This window comes from Sphaerodactylus townsendi, linkage group LG06, assembly GCF_021028975.2.
Source record: "Sphaerodactylus townsendi isolate TG3544 linkage group LG06, MPM_Stown_v2.3, whole genome shotgun sequence".
Lineage (NCBI taxonomy): Eukaryota > Metazoa > Chordata > Lepidosauria > Squamata > Sphaerodactylidae > Sphaerodactylus > Sphaerodactylus townsendi.
In genome coordinates, this window is record NC_059430.1 from 102,812,633 (window position 1) to 102,820,491 (window position 7,859).

The window sequence follows — 7,859 nt, forward strand, 5'->3', positions numbered from 1 at the left end:
TTTCAGCAAGCTTACAATTATCACAAGCAAATTAACAAAAACAAAATCTGAGAGAAAAAAAGAAAAAAACCATCAGTAAAAAAAAGGAAAAAAAGAAAGGAAAAAAACACAATTTCCTACATACTTATCTTAAAATGAGAATGACTTCCTTCAAGAGTTATAATTTACTTAAATAAATATTATAGTTTGGTTACATATAATTACAGATCCTAAAGATTATTAATCTTAAATGTTAGTCCACTTGCTTGAATATTAATATACTTGTATAATTATTTAACCACTAATGCTTTAATTTAGACATTTTTCTTTTCATATTCTCTAGTGACTTCATTAGAATATTCCAGTTTCAAATATTCAGTATTGCAAACCGAACATAAAATATTAATATTCTTGTTATCTTTTCAAATAAACAATTAATGGGTCCCAAATGTTTACAATTTTTTAAAATTATGATTCTTAATTACTGTTGATAATGGCCCTTTCCCCACTTACCTTAAGCCCCGCGCTACTCTCCTCAAGTAGCGCGGGGTCCCGGGGCACTCCCCACTACAGGGGCGGTGACAGCGCAGCCGCCCCGATGCTGCCACTCACGCGCCCCCTCAGTGCGCGGCATCCCTGGCGCTCTTCAAAACGGCGCCTTTTGATGACCCCACACAGAGCGCAGGGTCGTGGGGACGCCCAGGCGCGCTCCAGAGATGCCGCGCGCTGGGAGCAGCACGCAGCAAAGGGCCCACAACGGTAAGTGGGGAAAGGGCCAATTTGTCCATTGCTCAGAGTTTTAGAACTTCTTGCTGGGGATCTGGAACAGTTGTCACATGGCTGACATATTTAAACATTGATTATGGAAAATCTCGACAAAGACACTCCATTTAATGGAGCCCCCTAGACAAGCAGTTGAAATGTCTGTGGGCTTTGCCTCACATTTCCTCAATCATTGTTGCTATGATGTCCTTGAATGTTCACAAACATCTCAGCTGCTCAGGAGAGAGTTGGCTATAGAATGCTGAGCAGCAATTCAGCTTCTACTACGGAAGTGCAAAGTTTGGGAATACCTGGGGGGGGGCGGGAGGGGAGGGAGAGTGAGAGAGTGAGAGAGAGAGAGAGAGAGAGAGACCAGGAGGTATTTATCATCATTAAACCATAAAACCCAATATATTACTCATTTTAAAATCTAGGCATAATTGCTGAAAAGATTTAAAAGCAGTTGATGATTTCTGCTGAAGCTTCAGGGTTAGCAATTTAACATTTGTGATTATTTTAAATTAAGTATAATTTAAAGAGCGGGGTGTTTACTTCACTGAAACGGGTGCTGTTGTGAAAGCATGCATATTGCACAATACCACACGCCCGTTCTGACACTTGGAATGGCATCACATCCTGAACAACAGGGTTGTTTACTATGGGTTTAGGTTTTATGGAGCGCTTACTGAAAGCCAGGAAAGTCGCTATGAGGCCTGGACTATAAAGATAGGCTACTTGTCTTCATTGCCTTCTTCTCCAAACCTGCCAGCCGTCTCACAGGGGATATTATTTTATCTAGGTGTAACTAATGTCATTTTCACTTTTTAAATTTCTATTTAAAGATTTAGAATTTAGGGTCTATGGAACAAATAGTCATAGATAAGGTTGCCAGGTCTGGTTTGGGAAATAACTGATGATTTGGGGGGTGACACCTGGGGGAGGTGGAGTTTGGGGAGGAGAGGGACCTTAGCAGAATATAATGGCATAGAGTCCACCTTCCATACCAGCCATATTCCCAGGGGAACCAATCTTGGTCATTTGGAGACCAACTGTAACAGCCGGAGATCTCCATAAGTCACCTAGAGGTTCACAATCCTTGTCACAGAGCATGGGCAGTTAGTAGAGTTGCTCACAGCTGCGAGAGCCCCCTCAGTCAGTCTGGCATGCTTCAGGAGCGAGAAGGGCTAAAATGCTAATTCATTTTCAGGCCCAAGCCAGAGAGGAAGAAAGCATTTGAAACAGCAGCAGAAAGAGCCATAAGAAGCAGATCTGTACTTCTATAAGTTAACATTTTGGATTTTAGCTTTTCCTGGCATTACTGAACTCCGTTTTCTAGTTTTTGCTTTTGTTCTAAAGAGCCGCTCTCTACAAATGTTGCTATGACCATAGCCAGTTTTACCTCTAGTTGTATTGTTGGGTTTATGATAAATGTTTGCTATTTTGAAACTCATAACACCTTTAATGTTTTTTTTAAAGCAACTTCATAGTTGTTTGCCAAGCCACAAGGGTGCTATCATTTACTGATTTGAACCCCTCCCTCTTTCTAGATAAGGTAATTAAAGTCTTCCACAACAAAACCCCGATCTATTTCAGACCTATCTCCTCAAATCTATCTATATCCCAGGACTGTGTGAATTTTCTGTGTGTTTGTGCAACCCATGCCATTTTAGTATTTTTTTGGTTTTGTTGGATCTTAGGGCCCAGGGGATAAAAGCTCATTGAGCATGTGCAGTTGGTAAGCTTGCTTGCTTATTACCAACCTGGCTACAAGGAGCCCCACCCTCCCCTCAGCAGTGAGTCCTTGAGGTCACAGCAGGAGAAGGAAGGCCTACAGCTTAATTGAGGGAATGACTTATTTTTTTTACAGGCCCAAATTGAGGGAAGACCTGCAGCAGCTACATCAGATGCAGAAGGCCAGATGGGAGAAAGAAGACCTGCTTTATGAATAGTTTGGACTTTATTGCTATTCTTTCATTACTGGACACGGTTAGTGGTGATATTTATTCTAAAGGTGCTTTTTTTCTTAAAAACAGCACTAAGAGATTTCAATACAATTAGGTTATTACTGTGTATATATACTCACTATATATTCACTATTATTTATTTTTAAATGATAGAAAGTTGTGTTAAGATTAAAAGTTTGTTAATTTGTTCAAACAATTTCATATTGGTTTGTTAAGCCACAGGGTGCTGTCATATATTATTTCCTAAGTCTCCAATGGAGATTGATGTGGCCAAGGATAAGTAGGTTACATTTGCATTTACCATTTGTGTGCCTTTACATTTATTATTTTCACTTTTCCAAATAAAATAGTTAAACTTTTACTTCTGACTCCTGTGGATTTCTAAAAAGAAAAATCTATCGTAAACAAAGGTGGTAAAGATCTCGTCATTGCTCCCTCTTACAAAGCAAAGTCTGTCACGCTAATTGCTCACTCTAAAAGGTACAGACCCTTCCATTTCGGGTAACATTGAGGAGAAGGCCCAGACTCAATAGTATTTGCTCTGGAAGATAAGCTTATAGCTTTGCTTTTTAAAATTTTAAATTATAAGGTTTGGTCTCTTCCACCTGGGGGCAATTCCACGATTCCCTGTTGTTACAAAGACATTTGCAGTAGCAACAGAGCCCCCTCCTCTGATGGAGAAGAAAGGTTTGATTGGTACACAAGACAAGTACCAAAAGGTCAGTAGCTGATGACCTCTAAGGAAGGGCTGGCCAATAGCAGGTGGTTAGTCTGGCAGAACTGCATCCTCTAGCCCTTCCCTGGGTGGAACTAGCATTGGCACACAGACAAGCAGCAGCCAGGACCGCAGCTTTAATGACAACAACTCACACCCACCTCTCAAGGGGTTTTCAAGGCAAGAAATGAGCAGAGGTGGTTTGCTTTTCTTTGCATAGCAAAGCTAGTCTTTATTGGCAGTCTCACATCCAAGTACTAAATATGGTTGACACTGCATAGTTTGGAAGCTCTCACAAGCTCAGGCTAGGCTACTGCTAAGCTGAATTTCCCAGGACTCTTACTTTTTCCACAGGGATTTATGTTCCTCCTGTGTCAGTCAACGTACAAGGTTCCAGATCATAAGTCCTTCCATGCCTTCAGGTGAAATATGCTCAGAGGAGCATGTAATTCTATTGGGCAAGTAACTAACACATGCAGTCAACATGGAATGGTGATTAAAGCGAGACTGGGGAGACATGGGATCTAATCTTCATGAAGGTTTACATAAATATTGCTAAACCTAAGCTGCAGAATAGCTCATACCTAAGGAACTTACAAGCAGGTATTTACGATACTGGTAGCATGCTGAATTGTTCCTGGAAGCTCTGTCAGCAGAAGGAAAGAACATGGCCTTTGGGATGGAGTCATCATACAGGACTACCTTCTTCTATACAGTCCAACCTATTTCAGCTCAAAATTTATTCTCTGTTCCCCCGCTTGCAGAGCTGAGTTGAGTGGGGACTAAGACAGGCCTTTTTCAGTGGTGGCACCTCACTCTTGAATCTAGGCTTGCTAACCTCCAGGTAGGGCCTGGAGATCTTCAGGAATTATAACTCGTCTCCAATTCTCCACAGATCAGTTCCCTGGGAGAAAATTGCTCAATGGTATATCTTGCTGAGGTCTTCTCCTTCCCAAAGCCCATTGTCCCCAAGCTCATGCCCAAATGTTCAAGAATTTTCCATGCTGGAGTTGTCAACCCATCTGGTGCTTACTTTTGTTTCCATCTTAAGTCAAAATATTCCTTTGTACCCATGCTTCAATTCCACCTTTTTAGTGATGGTTTCAATGGGCTATGTCCCACTGGAGTCCTGTTTTATGACTACTATTTTGTACTGGAATTGTTTGACTGATGTTCTTAATGCAGAGATAGTATCTTTCATTCTATTTTTATACTGTTTTATGTTGATTTTACGTCCTTAGTCAATATATTTCTAGTTTTCATGCCAGTTTTTAGTATTTGATAGATTCTTGTTTTATGCAGTTGTCATGATTTTTTAACATTGTTTTTATTTTGTTAGCTGCCTGGAGCAGATCTCTGCACGATTTGGAAGCATTTCAGCCAAAACTACAGGCAGTGCAGTGCAGGAGACACAACAGCATCTGTGCGAATTCAAGGAAGGCGGGATAGCCAGGGTCCAATCCAGGAGTGTCCAAAGCTCTTAAGGGGGAACAATTCCTGAACAGAAGCCCTCAGGAACCTGTCCTACTTTCTGGCATCAAAAGGATCCTTTAAAAAGACATGCCTGTTTTGATGGCCCAGTGTTTAGAAGTGGGAGGCAGTGCTTATCAGATTATATCTGCCTATAAGCATTTCCTGACAACATCCAGGCCAAAGCTCCAAACATGCAACATAGGCCAGCGTGAGGTAAGTTCCCTCCAGTTCTGTTTAGGAAGAGCATGTCCCTTTAAATGCATTCAGGGGCTACAAGCACACCCCCACTCAGGCCATAGAAGGGCCAGATTCATACAACCAAGGATCTGGATTTCTGTTTCAGGACAGAGCCTCTCTCCTTCACTCTTGCTGGCAATAGACCCTCTGTGGGCATTAGGATCCACTTGGCCACTACATCATAAATAACATTTCATCCCCTCTCTGCTGTGGGATTCCCTGGGTGACCTTGAGCCAGTCACAGTCAGCTTAACCTACCTTACAGGGTTGTTGCGAGGATAACATGGAGGTCAAGAAAATGAAGTAATCCACTTTGGGTCTCCATAAATGAAGTAAACAAACAAACACTTCAGAAGAGATGCCTGCTTCAGACTGGCCAGGTGGAATTTGGAATGGACCTGTATATGATTAGTTCAGGGCATTCTAAATATTGGCATGGATCAGGGAACAGCACTGTCAAAAGCCTATGGGTCGAATCTCCACTGGCGATTAATCCTGTGATCCAGGTTTCAGGACGAACTTCCCACAGCAACACCATTCATGCTGGTTCTGGTGCTCTCTCGCCCACTTATCACGTGTTTTCCTAGGACCTGCATGATTGAGCACCTTTCCAGAAAACACCTGTCCAATCCAGATTGGTGGGGAAGATCGGGGATTGGATCCAGATTTGTATTTTGCGCCGTAGGGAGTGACGTGGGGAATTCCAGCCAATGAGAGCGCGGTGGGTGGTGCATGAAGCGCGCACAGCCTTTTTTTTCATGCTGCCGGGGGACGCGAAAACAGCAGCATGACAACACAGGCACGTTAAAACATGGGCACGCGGGTTCAAAATGTCTGTGCCAATGTGCCAATGCGTTCACGAAACTGTTCCATAAAGCAAGACGGCGGCATGATAGCCTATCAGGAAAAAGCTGCTTGGCCAAGATTATTGAGTGTGCGTGCTAATGTACCAAGTATTCTCGCACAAAACTTTTTTTAAAAAAAAGGTCCCGCCCCAACACTGCCCGAAAGCCAATCAGATGGACCCGCCGAGCCGATTGGGTATCCATGGGGATTGCTGCATTGTTTGAATCCGTGATGGGCACAGATGTCTTCACTAGCAACATGCTGCAGTGGGGATGGTGAAACCTTGATGAAAAGGTGCTGATTCTTTTGAAACCTGGATGTATCCAGATTAATTTCTCAGTGGGGATTTGGCCTATGTCTCCACACTCCCACCCAGTTTCCCCATAAAGGTTCTTTGCTGTGTTGACAGAGCCGATTCTTTTATGAGCTGAGGAGCTTTTATTGCATTTTACAGCCCATGTTGAAGCCCAATTATTATTAAATAATGTTTTATTATGGAGTCCTTAACATTATTCTTATAAACACTAATAAAGTTTCAATAAAAACGTCACAGTGAAGTATTGATTTACAACCCACTAAAAAAGCACAAACCAGCTTGCAAAAACGAGCTTTCAGAGGCGCTAAACAGGCACAGAAACTGATCTAGCAACCTTAGGCAGATGAAGATCACAGGAAAAGGGAAATGGAGCTGAACAAACTGCAGATTTCCGAGCGCACATTTCAAAATGGTACCGAGGGAGAGTGGCCCTTGTGTAGGATGTCCTTGCTTGCATTAGTGGTGCTCGGCAGGTGGTTGCTCCTCGTTGCAGGGAGTGCTGTCCCTGAATCTGCCCAACATGGACATCTATGCTTGACGGGGCAGCTTCTAGAGCCAGAGGCCCCTTCCGCACATGTAGAATAATGCACTTTCAGTCCACTTTCACAATTGCTTGGAAGTGGATTTTGCTATTCCGCACAGGTGCAAAGTGGATTGAAAGTGCATTATTCTGCACATGCAGAAGGGGCTAGAGCTACGGGGTGAGCAGAGGCTTAGCAAATGGGAGAAACTGCTCTGCTGCCCAGCCAAGGGCAAAATGCCAGGCCTTGTACTGCCTGCCAGTCTCAGGGGATGAGGCTACCAGTTCCCTTCAGTTCAGTGGCTGAAGAAACTGCAGCAGGACAGAGAAAAGCATCATCTTTAATGTTCCCAAATAGGGTTGCCAATGTCTATGTCAGGTCTGAACAGCTCCCAGAATTACAACTGATCTCCAGAACAAAGCGATCAGTTTTCCTGGAGCAAAGGGCTGTTTTGGAAGGTGCACCCCAGCATCTTGCTGAAGTCTTTCCTCTCCCCAAACTCCATCTTCCCTAGGCTCCACCCCCAAAATCTCCCAACCTGGAGCTGGCAACCCTATTCCCAGTTCAAACCTCTGCCCAACTCACACATTATAATCACCTTGTCTTCGTTGGGGGACAACATGAGTCCTCGCATCAGCCGCTGAATGGGAGTTTTGTGCCTCCCAGACTTGCATATGCCCTTTATTTTTCACAACCATAAGATGTAATTATGTTTCTCACATGCTGTCTAAACTTTTCAGTGGAACCAGTAATAGTGCCATGGGGCAGACTGAGAAAGCAAAAACAGTGCAGTGAGGAGACATGCCATGAAGAGAATAAAAGTAAAGTTTCCCCTTCAGTCATGTTCAACCCCGGGGTACCACTGCAAGCAGTGATTTCATAGGCAAGCCGTTTTTGTGGGGTAGATTGCTTTCCCCGGCTATTCTTTACCCCCTAGTTATGAGCTAGGTACTTATTTACTGACCAAGGAATGGATGGATGGCTGAGTTGACCATGAGCCAGCTGCCAGGATATCTGAGCCACCGGGGGCTCGAACTCCTGACCAT